Raw genomic sequence first — 18,802 nt, 5'->3', positions numbered from 1 at the left:
AATGAGATATTATCAGCCTTTACCATGTAAAAGCAGTTGACTTTGCAAGGACAACAGCTGCCTGATCAACGTCAGGGACATAATACATCCAAAATCTTTATAAACGCAGCAGACTGGTATTTCTGTATCAGTTAGGCCTAGAAGTAGTAACTATGCTCACATGAAGAGTACAGATTCCATCTCTCCTAACAGAGACTAATATAAGATAGAAATATTAGATCATAAAGTGATTAATTCTTTAGGTATCACTTCAATCTGTTAATTGGCTAGAGGGCTTTTTCTAATACAGCCTTTTAGTGATGTTACATCCATAAACTTTACATAAATCAAACTATATTGTTTATTTAGCAAAGGGAGAGTTTAAAACACCATATAAAACAAAAAATATGAAGAATCCAAACAAGATACCACACTAATCCCCAGTGCTGATATTATACGTTCATGAAACAGTTTTAACACCATGCCACTGTAATAGAGTCATTACACTGAAGAATAAGAACTAGGAAATTCCTCATCCTAAATACAACTGATGTTTCTTTACGCTGGTATCAATCCTCTTGACCCTGCTCTGGATCATAAACTAAATAACCATTTTATATGAGTGGCATTTTTACATATCACATGAACTTGACCAACCTGGTGAAATTTAAGTAATTACAAACTTCCTAATAACATTCATGCTGTCATAATGAAGAAACATAGAGAGACAGTCTTTCACAATAGAACTGCTGGGACTAAGTCTTTTACTAACAACTCTGGTAAGGAAGAACAGACTTCTTGTTACTTTACCAGGTAGCTGGAAAAGGAGAAAGGTATGTAACTACAATGAAGAGATTTCTTCAGCAACTGCGGAAGTGATCAAAAAATACAAGGACAAACAAACAAGCATCCTACTCTCCAGCAGGAAAATAAAATTCATTACAGGAAAATCATAAGTTTAGAATTGGAACCAACTGGGCAGGCAGCAGCAAAAAAAAAGTATCTGCATTTACACTTCATCAGTCAATATAAGCAAGTCAGAGAAATCATCAGTCAGAGAAGTATAAACAGAAGCAATTGTTGAAAAATCATGATGCAAGTGTTTTGCTCCACATCTCAAGTACTTATTTTTTAAGGGCAATTCCCTACCCATTTAGGGGGACTATACTTCTAGAAAGAAGTCTCTCCCATTCAAGACAACAACACCGATATCATCATCATAGATCTAAACAAAAAAAGATTTTAAAGAAGAGTCTAGTAAAGGAGAGAGACTGAAGACAAAGAGTCGGTGTAAAAATGAAATGAATAGACTACTCCATGTGCATCATGAAAATCAAATTGCAGGAAGGGAAAAAAAAATAGAACAGCAACAAAACACATGCAAAAAAATCACCACCACAGCAAAACCCAAACCAACCATACAATAATTCTATTTCTACCTGGCAAAAAGCTCTCCATTTACCTTCAGTTCTCTAACACATAAAAACCACTATTTGTTTTGGACTAAAGTATCAAGTGCACTAATTGCTGAACTAAGGAAGACTGCAATATCAGTATGTCATCTGTTGCATAAAATAGCACCAACATACAATATTCCATCAACATACTGAAATTATTTACTATTTGTTTTCATAAAACTGTAACATAATATCCTAAAGATGTTATTTGATTATAAATAATAACATAAAAATATATTTAAACACTGTTTCATTTAAACATTGTTCAATTGTCTTCTAAACATAATGACGATCCCCACCACTTAGAATTACTACCAATTAGTGGTGAAGTACACAGAAGAACCGTCTTAATTTGATAAAAAGATATGCAAATTTATGCTCAAAAGTACAAAGTAAATAAAGCTGTATTTGCATCCTTTCCATTTTGCAGATTGATACCTAAATTGCTTAGACTTTCAGCATCTTTGACAATGAATTTTGCCTTCATATAAACACCAAAGCACCATGTAGATAGCCTTAAAGAACATGCTATTATGTTACCCATGGATTAAAAATTTTAGGAAAGAGCCAAAGTGTCAAGTTAACTCTGATTAAATGCAAAAAGTGTATGCTATAGGAGAAAATTGTTCAATGGTTGAGCAATTAGCATCTGAAAATCCTGGGTCCGATCAGTCTTCTTTCTAAAGCTGCAAACCCTGTTTCAAAAATCTCTGATAAAAAACACCACACACTAAATATGCACCTCAGACATTATGGAATACTCCTAAAAAGAATCAAAAGCATCTCAAAATCCACAATCAACAGCTATGGTTTCAGTTGTTTACCTATGAAACAACAGAAGAAAAAATACAGCTCACAAGTCATACCATACACGTTGATAGTAAGTCTAAAGATTCATTAAAAAAAAAGTCTAATTTCATACAATCTCCTTAAAACAAAGCCACTGCCTTTTAAAATTATAGATGTGACAAGCAGCTGACAAAGCACTTCTCTAGCCAGGTCCAACTAAGGACTTAGAACTGACTACTCTTTCTGCCTTTCCAACTATAACATGGATTATGCTAAATATACAATTCTTCCCCTACTTTTCAGACATCTCTTCAATATAGCCCCTTCACCATGTATTACAGAACCGTATTTTATCCATACTCCAGATCTGCACAACCTGCAGCAACAGCATTTAACAACTGTGTCATCTTGCAGCAGATTTGCCTTGATGGCGTGATTCCACCCCTAAAAGTAGGGGCATCATTTATGTCTCGTGAAAAACACGATCCAATTCCCTGCTGAACTATATTATTTTAATGTAATTTTCTAGAAATACATTCTGTTAAAATATTGAATGTGTAGAAGGTAACATGTATTTGAATTTGTAAATAAATTTCTCTACTCCAATAAAATGCAATGAAGAAACATAGTAAATTCCAGGGAAATGAGAAGCTCTCCCAAAATGAATGCAGAGCTCAGTTTGGAGCACTGCTAAAATCATGCATCATTTTATTTCTAACGTTTGAAAAATAACAACAGCACAGCAATGCTGACACAGTTGAAAAGGTTGATCATTTATACCTCATCAGAATGCATACATTTCAAGTGAGTCACCAGGGACCTTGAAAGGCCTATTCAAAGACACCAGCAAAGGTGCCTATCTCCTAGGCATAGGCAAACTACCATAATAACCTCTCCGCTCACATTCCCACATGCACTGTTCATTTGCAGCATCACTTCTTTGGAAACGTAAGGTGTCTCCCTACAGACATTTATTTATGATTTGATAGCCAATTGCTTCTGGCTTCTGATGTAAGTCAACAAACTACTCTGCTCAAACAGCTGAAGGCTTCAGTCTCCATTTATGTACGTTGCTTCTACTGAAAGCTCTGCAAGCACAGACTTTTTTTTTTTCAAATAGCTAAAGCTGAGAATTTAAGAGGTTATTAGGGTTCATTTTTATAAAGGTAAATGTTCATCATTTTCCTCTGTTATATTACTACCTTTGGCACTAAAAATGCACTTTGAGTAAATACTTCAAAGTAGGCAGTAGCACATTATGCTAAAGCTAGACTCAACTGACATAGTTTCACCAGAACTTCAAGTCACTTCCTTTATTAAAATAAATGCTTAAAATGCAAAAGATGCAACCATACCAAGTTTTTTAACTGCTTCAGCTCACCTTTTCAATTATGTTGTTACCACATCTCTCAGCACCTCCACTGATGGAATCTACTGCTTATGGTTTCTATTCAATTAAAGGTGCTTCAGCAATACAATAAAAAGGCAATTATTTGCTACAATGACCTTATTTCTAATCTGTAAGGAACTGTACACTGTGGCTGTCACAAGCGACTTAGTAATAAAAAATCCTACACATACACAAAGGAATAGACAAACTCAAGTAGGAAAGGGCCTGCACTGATATCCTCTCCCTTTCCTTTATCTCCTCTATCAGTAGACAGAGCTTTCAGTTCCTAATGACACTTCTCTGCAGAGCAGAACAGAGGCCTAAGGCCTTCTTCTCAATGCCTGATTTTAATTCCCAGACATGAAAATCAGGAAGGAAAATGAGGGGGAAAACACCAGTGACTCAAGACTGCTACTCAGACCATGTTTTCAAAACTTGTAGTACTTGAGGAATACCATTTCTGTGACAGTATAAATCACATCCTGCAGCTCCTCATATAAACTTCTGTGGAACAAAAGCAACCCTAACAAGCTTCAGTTCAATGCCCAAGCCACTTTGGTTGAGAGACAATGTTGCCTGTAATATTCTTTCTGTATGAAAGATAGAAACAGAAAGTTCAGTCAACTAACAGCTTACTTTCATACTTTTTTTAAAAAGAAATTTTAACAGTTTAACCATTTTAGGAATTGCTAATACTAAGAATTAGTAGAAAACTCAGTTTCCTTTGTCTTTCAGACATGACTCATTGTTTGCTGTTTCAAAGGTACAAGGTACAACAGGAAAATTCATCCTACTCTAAAGCATTGTTTTCCTTCACCAGAACACAACACGTCATGAGAAAAAGAAGAAGCTGAGTAAAAATTCAGAATAAGAATATATTAAAATCAAGCATCATTCTTAATATAGGGTGCCTATTGCTATTCTAAAATTATACACAAAAAACATGCAATGTAAGAACAGGATAATGTCAGCAAACAGAAATAAACGGAGTATGAAAAAGCAGAGAAAGAAGAGCAAAACAGAAGAACAAAGCCAACATGCACAGTAGAGTATATTTCAGGTTTTCATCTGCCATCTAGAAAGGGAATAAATAGTTCAAATTGCACTTGGGTCCTAGAAAAGGCCAGAAAACAACTTTGCAAAGTACTGTAATATATCCATATATATGAGAATGTTACCTTTGCCATTTTGGCCAGCCTATTAATAGGAAACCCGTCTGTCATAAATTTGTTACAGGAAGGACTGGGATAACAAGGACTAATAACTATACTGGTAGCATATATAAACAGTAGTATAAAAATGAGATAGGACAATTTTCAAACAGGTGCTGAGTGGGAAAAAAAAAACAAAAATCTCTGCCACCAGGAACAGGTCAGGAAGCACTGGACATGAGGGAGAAGTTTTATTGTTTAAATACAACGCCTAACTGAAAGGACAATTATTATGCACAAAACCAGACTGTCTGGGTAGACTGCGAACTCTCCATCACCCAATGTTTTTAAGATGAGGGTAGCTAAACCCTCATCAGGAATACTTTAACCCTCTAATCCATGGAAGAGTTGATCTTGTATTGGTCAAAGAAAGAGGGGGACAGAATGTGGACTATGCAATCTTTACATGTTCCTTAAGGGCTTATCTTCCTTAAGCTTAGTGAAATATTTCCAGTTCTGAGAAACCATTTTCAGTTACTTATAGACCTCAAATTCATCATTTTGGCCATTCCCAAGAACAAAGAGAAGAGAAAACATGTTTGAACCTTGTAAAGAATACCATGCCAAAGAACAGCCAACATCTGACAGCTCTTTCTGTAAAAACATTGGCATTCAGAGACCTGTTGAAACTAAAATGTCTTTTCTGCTGTCTGCAGGTAACCTGTCAAAACAGTCCAACTTACTAGTCTCTACCTTCCACATACTGAGTACAGACAGATTTTAGAAACTAAATTCCCTAAAGATCCTGTTAAATGACACTTGTCCTTCACAAGCAGCTCTCACCATTAGAGCAGAAAGGGATCAGCTCTTCCTGTGGAAATAAGTGGGACTGATGACCAGTGTGATGTGACACCACATCTGATAGGAATGTCTTCAAGAGAAGAACCAGGGGGACAGTAGGATAAGAAGCAAATAGGTCACACTGAGGTTAGATAAGGCCATAAAAAAGAATGAGATCAATACCTAAAGCAGATCTGGAGCAGTATAAAATAGAAAAGATCACCGCAGGGTTCTAAGCAGGTTAGTCAAATGAGGAAGGACGTGGGTCTCTGGGACAAGGGACAGGCTTAGCTTTTAGCCAATAAGCACTCTAAGTACTGACTGCACAATCTTGAAAATGAATAGAGAAATTCAGACATTAAGTGAGCACTTAAAAATTAACGGATGGTTAAGATTTTGTACTCTGCCACTTCCGCAATAAATATTAAATCCTCCACAAAGGGGTTTCTGACTCTAGCAAACTCTTCAGTTAGAACTGACACACACTTTTCTTGTGAAGAAACAAACCAAATGATACCAAACATTTCCAATTTTTGCCAAAGGAAAGCGAACAGGAGAATGTATCCTTCTGCTCTTACGCAGTAAGCTCAAACAAGGTTTTAGTTCTCCATAGCTTCTCCAATAAAAAAAACTCAGATCATCTCGGTAGACAATTTAATTAAAAAACACTTGAAACCTAATACCATCACTTATCGCTACATCTTCACAGCCTAGTTTTCTAGTCCAAGAACTCTTAGTGGCTTCCTCAACTGTACAAATTGCTCCACACTCTTCACAGTTCCTGTGGAACTAATCTTTTTAGCATCACAAAACCTTGGTCAAGAGCTCATTTCTCTCCTTATACGCAAGCCCTTTGCTCCCTTCTCTAGTTTCTCACTCCATGCTTATGTCACAGATCTCTGCTTTCAGTACCTCAGCTGCCTGCTGTCCCAGCCTGCAGGCTTCATACCAAGATGCTTTCAGGGAGAGCACAATCCCAATTTGGCCTGTAATGCATCAGCCACATCAATCAATAGGTTGTCTTCCAATCTCTTGTTCAGCCTCTCTTACAAAAACATGCAATACAAAATATATACACCATAACAAAATTAACACTTCCGCATGTATCACATGCGGTCAACTTCATAGCACACTCGTGAAAATAATACCTAACAAGCACCTGGACCACAGAGATCTCTGCTAAATAAAAAAAATAGCAAGAAAGTTACTATTTCTCACTTCAAAAAAGGCTTTTAATAATATCTTGTGAATTGAACATAGTGTCACAAATTGAAAAATAAGAAAGGCTGAAAAAATGTTCTGCTAAATGCGTATAGTAGCAGAATGCAAGATTCTTGTGAAATAAAGAGTGAATATGAAGGTAAAAAGTAATACATACAGAATAGGAAGAAAAAAGATATGATGTAAGATAAAGACAATCTAGAAGTTACTTGTTACTGAGCACACTGCATCCTCAAAATTGTTTGACTGAGTTTTCTAATTTAATACTTACAGAATCATAGAACGGCCTGGGTTGAAAAGGACCTTAAAGACCATCTAGTTTCAAGCCCCCTGCCCTGGGCAGGGTTGCCAACCACTAGAGCAGGCTGCCCCGAGCCACATCCGGCCTGGATATATCTATAGATAGACCTTACGCAGAAAACATGAAAACCGAGACTTAGTACAGTTATCTTCTACCCATAACTACATTATCTATTTATGCAAATAAATGATCTTGAACTTATGAGAATGACATGTACTGCTAGAAAAAAAAAATCAGACTTTTAAATAATAACATCAGGCTTTTACAAACTTGTATTCTCATTCTTGACACACAAGTCTTTGAGGTGTCAGATTGCCGAGAACTGAAAGCAGCACACAAAGAATTTAAGGTTTCATTTACCCCTCAAGTGAGTTACATACCAAAATAAAATTAGAAAATAGCTTATATTAAACCACAGCACTCACTGAAAGTTATGTTCAGAATACAGAGCTGCACTTTATATAAAGTAATGCTGTTTAAGCTAGAGCTGACTCAAATCTTCTGAAAATGTTCGGGTTTCTGGAGTTTGATTCTGATGCACAACTTTCGGGATATTTTAAGTTCACAGAAAAAAAAAAGATTACTGTCCAACATATTTTATTTATAATGTCTAACTAAAGTCCTTAAATTTAATCTTTTAGTAAGTACCATTATTATTTTCCCCCATTAAAATAGCTTTAGATTTGCTTTCTGCAACAGTTAAAGCTCACACCTACCTCATTTCAAAACTAAGCTAATTCACCATCTTACTTACAGATACTAATATTTTAAATATAATACTTGACTCTGAACACATTTTAACATTCTTCAACTATATATAATTATGAAGCTTTAATGTTGTTTTTCCATTGGCAAAGGAAATGTTTTTTAATAATGCTTGTCTTTTAAAATAACGCAGTAAGGCTCACTCAACAATTGAGGAAAATAACTGCTTTTAACACTAGGAAAACATTAACTTATACCAAAATTTTAATATGAAATTAGACACATATATTTTAGTAGTAATTCCAATGCATCTGATCAGAGGGAAATCCAACAAGTGTTAACAACATAAATAGATCTCATTCCCAGTCTGTTCGAGGTGGTCAAGAATGCTGAAGAGAACCCATCATATTTTCGTGATATCCCATTTGTTCTTCACTTACTCACTTCAATATACGCAGGCACTGCCCCTAGAAAAGATTCCTCCATAAAATGAAGCAGTTCCTTTTCCAGGGTTATGCAAAATATGCTCTGATGTCTTCTAGAAATGAATTTCTCTTCACTCTCCTCAAAACAAAAAACGTTAGAGAGGAGAAAAACAATGCAACAAAAAAAAAGTTACTGATTTCTGTTAGAAGTCTACAGCAGGTAGACAGACTACGTGAAAAGTACTCGTTTTTATATCTTTACCCAGTTCTTTACCACCACTCAGGTAACATAGCAAGAGCAGATCTGTCCTGCCTTTATTGCTCTGCTCTCAGAACTGACTGCTCATCCATACTGTGATGGCCAGACACCTACAGCTTTCAAAAAGATTCTAATTCAGGTGCTCTCCCCACTGCTTGTGTGGAATATAAGCAGGAATCCTTGGGGAGCTAGGCTTTGCAGCACACAGACTTCTGCACAATGGGCAAACATTAGTACTGCTCTCTTCTGTGCACCTCAACAACTGATCTACAACATGTGCTAGCAATAAAGCATTGAGAACAATAGCTGTTCAACTGTATCAGTGTCTGCTGCCCAAAGGGTCCCAGAAATGAGCTACAAAGATGGAACAAAGGTCAACCAAGTACTAGTACCCAATTAAATAGACTCTGCATTTGTTAAGCCAAAACCACCTACGAATCTGGTCACATGTGATGGATGCTCCATAGCTGCATTTAAGTAGTAATTTCATTGTTCTTTATTTGGGCATCAATACCAAAGGCAAAGTAACTTTCAGCAGTGTAATACACAAAAGCCCTTTTCTATTCAGTCCTACAACAGCTCTTCCAACACTCTCTTAAAGTTAACACATTTGTCTAAGTTGAGACTTTGCTGTGTTCATTCCCTCTCATGCTCGATCTTCTCAGCTAGGAGCTCAGTATTCCACCTCAGTAATTCTTAGGTCACTTTAACCCCATTTCCATTCATCACAGTAACTAAACAGTTTTGATTACAAAATGGGTCCATCAAGACTCAGATACTGCACAAGTAATTTCTATTTTTTTTCTGTTCAAGCTTCAAATGATAAGCTATCTGAAAGTCAAACCCTATTTCTCGTTGAATACAATCAAGTCTTTTTCCTCCTATTTGTTTTTGTTTCAGTTGATTTACCGGGGGACTGGCTCTGCCAAAAAAAAGTGATATAACTATATAAAAAGCTGTTTCAGTACCATAAAAACCTTAAAATTTTTATCCTGAAAAACATAAAAAACAGGTAAACTGCCTGGGAGAACAACCAGAACTGTTATATAATGTAGTCAACTTTATTAAATAGGTGAATTGAGCAATCCAGATGGACTCCAGGTATGTCTGGAAATAAAGCCCTGAAACCTTCACTAAAAGTAAAAATTACAGCACAGCCAGGCATCTTCATCTAACAGTACAGAGCTTGCTCTGACACTGAGACTGATGGACTCTAAAGCTACACAAATTCCTCACATCATCTAGTCCAACTACCTGAATAACACAAACAGCAGACATTAATTAAGGTTTCCAGTCAGGAAGCTTACAGTTCCAGGTTCAATCTGGTAACATTCTACAGGAAGACAGCTATTCCTGAATTAACTATTTCAGGTTACAGCATCCTTTACAGTTTCTAAGGTAAATTGTGCTCAATATCCAATTACAAGAAGACTTGATTCCACTTTGATTAAATGAACAATACCTATATTCCGTAAGACAATTCAGACCAATACTTGTAAGATTTTTATTTTTTATTTTTTTTTTAAACAGGAAAGGAAAATCCTCCCATAACCACGACAGAGCAGATTTTTTGTCTGGGAATCATCTAAAAGTAACAGACCCATGGTCTAAGTGAGGTTGCTAAAACCTGGCTAAATACAGCCATGTTATTAGCTTTCTTGATTCCATCTGGAACTGCCCCAACAGCCAAGATTCATTAAATCAGGAGCACCTACCAAGAAAAGCTCCGTTGTATAAACTTGTGAATAGGCTCCAAATCTGTAGCCATCGGAGTCTTTGTAAGACAATTCCAATATGACTGAAAAAGGGGGCATACATCATTCTGGTGTTGTGTTGTAGAGGTCGGTCCACCTCAAATCTAACAGGCATGAGAACTCATCCAAGCAGTATAATACAATGCTCTTCTTTAAGATCAGCCTCATGTTCTTTTTTTTTTTTTTTTTTTGAATCGTATTATTTGCACTTTTTTACTTGATTTTAGAATAACCAAACTTGGCAAGAATTTTTACCCGTTTTGATGAAGAAATAATATAATGTATATTTAAAAAAAAAAAACAACTTTGAAATACTTGAACAATACTAGTATTTTGATTTTCAGAACAAAATATAATTAGAACTTCAAAAAAGGCAAAGAAGCCACAAAATACTGTGTATAAAAAACAAACCAGAAACACGTATAATTTAGACAATGGGATAATTTCAATATGGTGTAAGAAACAGACAAGTGATCACACAAATAAAAGGATTTTTTTAAATTCTCTTTTCCTGTAGAAAGAAAATAAAAAATGAAAAAGTACATGCTTCACTAGGACTCTCTTCTTCTTTTTAGTTAAAGCTAAAAAGCTTTAGCCCATTTCTTAGGCTCCATGCAGCTCAGCCTTTCTACCTAACTGTAATTATCATTCATGGCATAAATCAAACAATATCTGAAATTACCTCAAGTAACAATGAAAACAGAACACATCTGAAAGTCATTGCTTCACCACTGCTTCTTGATCTAAATTGAGGTAGTCACTTGTTGCTGGCCAATTACAGACAGCCTCTCTCTTTCCTATTTTAGCATCTTTAGGTTGTTCTAATGTCATTATCACCTATCATTACTTTGTCACATGTCCCACACATGGCACTTCTGTGCTCTAAATCCCACAGCTCAGGTAAACATTACCAGAAAATTGTTATTCCTCCTGCTCTACTGCTTAGGACTATCGCCAGGAGTTCAACTAATAGTTTTCAAGTATCTCCTTGCACTCCTAAGCACAAGTTAGCTGAGGACAGCATTTATTCTCGTTACTTGTACTGCAGTACATACAGATGTCCTCATCCAGCACAGGATAAAGCATACTCTCTACACACTTCATTAAATCAAAGCCAGTCTCAATAAGTTAAAGGAACAATAACAGATTACCCAAGGGAAAGGAAACCCGAGGATAGAGCAAGGTGATAACAATCATAAGACAATCCTACGTACCTCCTACTAACTAGCTTCTAAACAGCTGATTACTATATAAAAACACAGATAACCTAAACTGAGATTTAAGACATGCACAGGATATAGAAGATCTTTCAGTGAGCTACCCCTGGGCATAATGAGTTACCATGAAAAAACCTGGGCAAGTGTTCATTAGGGTAGCCTCAGAGTATGGGACAGTTACTCCTGTATTTTAGAAAGAAAAAAATGGAACCTAACAGACATCTAATCCTATGACACAATGAGAAGAAGCAATATTCAGCAAGACTGGCCATTAATTTGAGGACAAGTCATTCAGCTAAAGGCAAGGCAAAAGAAGACAACAGAATAATAGAAGGTGCATAGGGCTGCAGTAACATTACCAAAAAAAGCCTACCAATTTAACTTAAAAAAGGAGCAAGGGAAAAGGTCTGAAATGACAGATATTACAGCAGAAGAAAAAAAGAAATTCTTCTGACAAAATTAAATAAGTGGGCAGACCCATCAACTTGACAGAGTAAGAGCTGAGCCAAATTCAATCTAATACTTCTCAACTATGCTACAGAAATTTACCTCCAAGAAAAAAAAAAAAAGGTCTAATTCTGCCCTAGTGTATGCTAGTACTGTGAAGTTGAAAGAGCTGAAGTTGAATTAACTTACACCAGGATCACATGGTTTAGAACCTAGCCAAATTAGTAACACATAGCTTTGTTTGAGAATAAATGTCCTCAAATTATTTTGCTTACTCTGGAGCTTAGTAATACCTTAGAAGTCCATATGTAATTTCAACCTAAGTGTAACCATGTATGGGAGGCGATACTGTATTTAAGCCCCCTTTAATTATATCCAAGTTTTCAGACATCCTTTTCATTTATTCCACTGTTGACAACATCTGCAGACAGCCCTTCTATCACCCATACATTTTTAAGCCATTGGTAATTCATACTATCCTGCATATATAGAAAGTTGTTACAAAGATGAACATGATTCATCTGATGTACTAACAAACTCAAGTTGATAGCCATTATTCTATTGCCCTTAAAAAGTACCCCACGAATTAACTCCCTTTTCTCTATGCAGTAGATTCTCCAACTATATGCAACATCTCAAAAGCAGCCACTATATTAAAAACAAGAACTTCAGAAATGTGTTTCTGAAAGGAAAGTCTTTTCTATCTAAAACTTCAATTCACACTTTACAAAAATTTTAGACTGCAGTCGCCATAAAAATGGCCTTCTGACAGTGAAATTACCTTCCTGGTTGTTTTGCATGCTATCCCTCATTTTCTTTTCCCCACGGGCCATGCTTTACTAACTTTACCCCTATTGAGCAGTAAACAAGATGAGAACATTTTACACGGACTAACACGTAAAACAGACTAACATCAGGATCACAAATTCAAAGCAAAGCAAAACTTTGCTTTTCAATCCTAACTATCATATGATTGACTACTTCATCCTCATCTTTAGAAGGATGGCGTTTCATTTGCTATGAATGGTTGAGGTGTTCATCTCTAAAGGAAAGGTGTGGATAAATACATAGAAAAGTTAAGGACTACCTATACAACAGTATAAATGCATAAACATTTCCACACCAAGGTCAATCAAGCACAGGAACAGTGGGCCCATGGAGTTTGTAAAGTCTCTGTCCTTCAAGATTTTTGAGATGTGACTGGACAAAATTTTGAGAAAGCCAGTTTGTATTCACTGGTGAACTTGCTTTGAGTAGAAGGCTGTGCTGCAGATATCTTTAAGGTCCCTTCCAACTTGAATGTTAAAAAGTGATTATATAGTATTCTATTTGTGATGAAGATTGACTGTTTCTCGGGCAAGAGCCACTCACTTCTCAGGGATACACTCTAGGAAATGTAACAGAAGTATAAGGAGATTATACCCAACACATACTGCAGCAACATCATGAAAAAGTATTTCCCAAAACAAGGACTACTAACAAAACCACAGAAACATGTCAACAGTCTGCTAGCTTTGTTCTTTCACCAGAACTTTGTGCAGAATTTTGTCAAGCTCTTCCTAGTATTTCTTTCAACACTGTGAGGGAGTGTGAATATCCAGACATCCACAACTCTTAAGAATGTCTCAATATCTACCACTAACCCCAAACCCAAAGAAATACCTAAACACAAAAAAAATCACTACGTTAAAAAAAAAAAAAAAACACAGCTTAAGGATATGGAATTATTGATTTCACATCTGCCATAAATAGCCATTAAAATAACAACATTTGAAAAGCTCCTAAAACTTTAAAAGCTGAGTATCCTGTACATAAAATATTTAATCACAAAATGTATTTCAGTCAATATTACATAAAATTGAGATTATGTTGATAATGCATTAGGAATTACTTCTTATGTGTATTTATTAATAAAATCCACTCTAATTTTTGAGTGAATTTTAGAAGTGCAATCTACCCCCAATGAAACTAAATAAAAGAAAATGTAAATGTAAAGTTAGAGAAGATCTTTTAATCATTACATCAAAAATTCACAGATCACTGACAAAGCAAGACTGTACTTCCACATGAAACTTCCCTCAGCTTCTGTAAACAGGGCAAGTCCCATCCACAGCATACTACTCTCTCACTGTATCCTGAAAAACTTTATATAATCTCAATAGCATTATCAAGTGCCAACAGTTAGGAGGAGTTAGGTGTAGAGACGGCATGACAGGATATCAACCATGAGATTTTTCATTATATTCAGAAAAGATTAAGACACCTGTTCTTGGAGTTATATATTCAAAAATTCCAGTAAAAAATAATGATGTAATAAAAAAAAAATACAGCAATCTCTACAGTACTAAATGAAGGGTTAAAATATCTAGGATGTATAACATATCAGAAGTTTCATTTGCAAGCTCTATTTTGGTAGAACTAGCATTTAATTAACTGTTTCTTCCTCCTTTCAGATTATTTGAAGCAGAAGAAGGGATAGCATTGAAGGCATTTGTTTTGGTAGTGACAAAGTTGACTGACAGTGAGTTTTAGAGGTTACATAATGATTAACTTCTGATGGTATTAGTTAACTTTAATTAAGCTCTGAGAAAAGGCCACAGAACAAATTTTGTATGTATTAACGTACTGTTCAAATTTAGCAAAGGTCTTCTTGGGACTAGCTGTTATGGGCAGATTTAATTTCTACATGGTTATTACAAGCTACTGGCTAGGAGGCCTGTGAATGAGTTGCAAACACACAGGTAAAGAATTCCCTCAATAACAAAGAGAACTGTGGGGCGAGGGGGAAGCCACAATACTATGAACAATATTTATCCAATGCTCCAGGCTAGAAATGAAATAGATTCCTGCATATATCTATCTCCTGACATCTGAAAAGTGGTTGACAGCGATACAAAGAAGTATGTTTTCATTACACTAGGATAAATGTTCATGTACCTTTTAAAAACAATTTGTGTAACTTAACTCAGAAGCATAACTCCAAGAATCACCTAGTACTGCTGAGAGGTGTGGGGCAATCATGAGGAAAAAAAGAAAAAAAAAAAATCCTCTAAAGCTTCCCTAACCCCATACCAAACTATGTCCAGCCTTGATACAGGTCCCACACACATCTTCCTGAATGCATATGTAAACCTTCCACAGCAAAGAGAGTGAAAGTTATCTTTAACACTTCAGGGATTTAACAGAGACCCTAACATAAAATTGAGACAAGAAATAAAAATTAGTATTAAAAAGAGGCACTCTCATTATTTCAGTTTAAAATGTTGCAGAAGTACTAAAGAACTGAAAATGAAGGTAAGTATTCAGCATTTACGTTTGGGTGTGTAGTTTCTCTGTTTTTTAGACTGCCTTTTCTTAGTTTGTGTAGCAGATTGTCAAATTGTCACAAATACTTGGAGTTTGTCATTCCAGTATTGTAGCACATACAAAGCCACTTGCAAATCAAGTTAACTCTCTTCTTCTTTTTTAATGACATTTTAACATTTTGGTTTCCAGGAAGAAGTGATTAGAACACAAGAAGGGTATTCATCTGCTGCCTTCAAGTTGATGCTCTTCTTCTACAGGAAACATTTAAAACCACATTTTAAAAACTTGGAAGCTCATCAGAAATGCGAATTGGCCAACTCTGTAAGATTTACCTCACCACATTTCTCCAGGCCAGACACTTCCTTGGGAGATGTTCTAGAATTCTCAAAATTCACTGAAGTCTACCCCTGTACCCCTGATAGAGGTGGAAGTCTACCCCAATAGAGGTAGAAGGTGGGCACGTAGAAAAGAAAAAGAACATTTTCCTGACCCTTTTTTGCTTTGCAAGCTTGTACAGAAGACACTAGAAAACGCCAAAAGCTTATTCCTTAGCTGCAACTTTATGGGGGTCTTATACACATGCCAGAAGGCAGACAGTATAGCCTCACCCTATCCATGCTACAGATATACTGAACTTGCCTCTACCTCATTCACTTCCTATTTCTACCCCTATTTTAAATTGCAGTACTAACAGATGTGAGAAACTTTAAAAAGAATTAGTAGTAATAATAATGATAATGAAAACCACCAGAAAAGCCATAAAGAATAATGGTTTTGTAGGTTTCCTCACAGACAGCTGCTGTTGTCTGAACCTTGCCAAACGCCAGCATCCCCACTGCTGCACCAGACTTGGTGCTTGCATCTTTTCCCTGCCATCTACATCACCAGCTGCCTCCAGGGTGCTGAAGCACCCATGAGGATCCCCATCAGACATCCAACAGTCCAGCCAAAAAGCATCCCAAAACTAGGGAAGCAGCTGATCGCAATAATAAGCCCAATGCCATGAAACAATGTCAGATGAAACCATACATGAACATTGTGATTTCAGCTTCTTGCTTCAACAAGAGGAAAATGTTCCCATCTGTGCTATTTATATAATACTTCATGCAATAGCTATTCATATTCTCAGCTCTTCATTGCTGTCTTCCCCTCTCTTCCAAAATCCATGCAAAAATAAAGCTGTTAACAGAAGTATTGTTTTGTTGTCTTGTACTACTATGAACTTTCCTAGTGTATGACCACCCTCCTCCACAGACTCAGTAGTTCTTTATTACAAGTCTCTAACAATGACGTTTTACTGCCTTTCTTTCCTTCCCTAGCATTCTGCTGCAGAACTGTCAGAAAGAAAATGTGGCATCTCAGGAAAAATTATCACGAGAAATGATGAAGTTGAAGAAAGAAAAGAAGTACCTTTCCAGGAAGAAGGCTTTCAAGTTGTAAAGGCACAGGGAAAAATATATCTTTTACAGAACATTCATAGACTTTTTGCACAGTATGCATCTACAACAAATGCCTTCCAACAATTTTAAAAACTCCATTATTCTTCTGTCTTTCCAATACTTGCAGTAACCTCAGGTGGGGCAAGCAGAAGAGAGGATAAAACACAACAACTTCTGCTAAGGAAGATGAGGCCACTCAGCATGTATAGTTGGTACTTTTTGAGTATTATGAACTGAGAATTTGCTGAGGATTCTATTCTTACACAACAGATGCTGGAAGATGAAAGCTAAGACAGAAAACCTCAAGGCATTGCATAGTTAATGATTCTCTCTCCAAGTACTATCATAAAATAGCCAAGCAGTTGCAATGAACATGAGACTTTCATAGGAACCTAAGAGTCATAGTTTACTTTTTATTTTCCTTCAAACTTATTATTGGAAAAGTTAGAGCCAAAACTAACAACCAGCTAATTCTATTTGCATTAGAGCATTAAGCACTAGGCATTCCAATACATTTTGCTGGCCCACAGCATTAGGATTCTATAGTATCCCAACCAATTAAAAATGCCACAAGCCCTACTATCTTTTTACAACAACGGACTTCATTCTCCACAAACAGGAAAAGGTAACAGCCTACAGCTATTAATGCCAATAAACGAAGCTAGAGGAAATGAGGAAGGTTTTCCTCTTTTCTCATTTTCGGTCCTTGTCAGATGGTCAGACTGGAAAACTCTAGAGCATGGCTGTTCTTGTACATGTTCCTTTTCTGCAGCTTGCCACAGGCTGCACAGCACATCAGTGTTCTGACGGTACAAAGGATCATCCATGTGAAACAGGATCACATATGATACTTGAGGACTGGAGTAAAAACTTCTTCCACACAATGTCTCATAGTAGCTGGTGACAGATATTTTGTGATACTGGTAACAAACACCAAAATTCTAAAACCAAAGGTGTTTCGTTATCAGCTCAACCCAGCACTAGTCTGTACTGCCACTGAAGGCAGTGGCCCTCTCCTTGTTTAGGCTTTTTTCTCATTCTTTTGCTTGAGCCGGTACGGAGTGCTCATACATCCATACAGCAAACCATATCAGACAACTGACTTGAATGAAAACTAACCTCCTTGCTTGCTTCTGAAGTTAATTCTCAGTGGCATCAATTTCCTGATACATATGGCTGAATACTTACAATTGCTACTTTAGTCACAAGGGAAAGAGGCAGAAATCACAGCTTGAGAGTAGGAAGAGAGACCGAATCTCTAGCAGCACTGATGATGTATGACAGATTAAACTGCTTGTGGAACAAAGGTGTAAGAGAAGGAATTAAATATAGGAACATTCAAGCAGACTATGATAGCTATTAAGGTTAATGAGAATTTCTTCATTAACTTCAGCATCATTGTACATGACCTTTGATAACATGGTAAAAAGCTAAAAGCAAAATATATTGCTTCACCAAAACATCTTTGCTTTGATTTTAGAAATATTATTAAGGCATGATATGTACTTTTAATTAATCTCTCAATTCAAAGACTGCAGAAGGTACTTAAAAAGATGTCTGACACTGTTAGAGATACTAACATCTGTTTTATCTCTTTGAAAGCAGATGGTAGAGAACTCACTGATTTACCATGTTCCCCCCATTACTTCTGCCCTTGCACAAGACTGCTCTATGCGTAGAAAATGGCATTAAGACAGGTAAAAGGAGATGCCACACAGCCTGTTCCACCAGGATGATGAAACAACTGTGGCTATTAAAGTGATATTGTAGAACTGTTTTTATGACACTAATAAAAAACTTCTTCAGTGTATGCTTCCACCATTTTATGTACCAAAACAAAGAACAAAATGGATGATTGATTTTCCCTGATGAAAAAGTGAACCTATAGGAAATATAGATTGTTAGTTTCAAAAATCCATAGCATCATAAGTAAATTTCAGTATCTGAAAAATCTAACACATCTGAAGTATACTGCCCACTTGTTAACTATGAAGTCTCATTTTTGTGAGGGAAAATTTTCAAGTTTGTTGCATAAGTAAATATTTTACAAATAATAATACAGAAGCAAATCATATCCATCTATCTGGATCAGCCCAGAAGAGCTAAACATTTTAAGTGTAAA

At 36.2% G+C, this 18,802-nt stretch overlaps 1 protein-coding gene across 29 annotated transcripts in view; it reads right to left on the bottom strand.

Annotated features, from left to right (window-relative positions):
• Positions 1-18,802, bottom strand: part of CTNNA3 (catenin alpha 3) — a 488,378-nt gene that overhangs the window by 150,922 nt on the left and 318,654 nt on the right. The gene's annotated exons all lie outside the window — the stretch shown is intronic.

Source organism: Anser cygnoides, chromosome 7 (genome assembly GCF_040182565.1).
Source record: "Anser cygnoides isolate HZ-2024a breed goose chromosome 7, Taihu_goose_T2T_genome, whole genome shotgun sequence".
Lineage (NCBI taxonomy): Eukaryota > Metazoa > Chordata > Aves > Anseriformes > Anatidae > Anser > Anser cygnoides.
The sequence above is the reverse complement of the archived record's forward strand: the minus strand, read 5'-3'. Positions and strand labels throughout refer to the sequence as shown.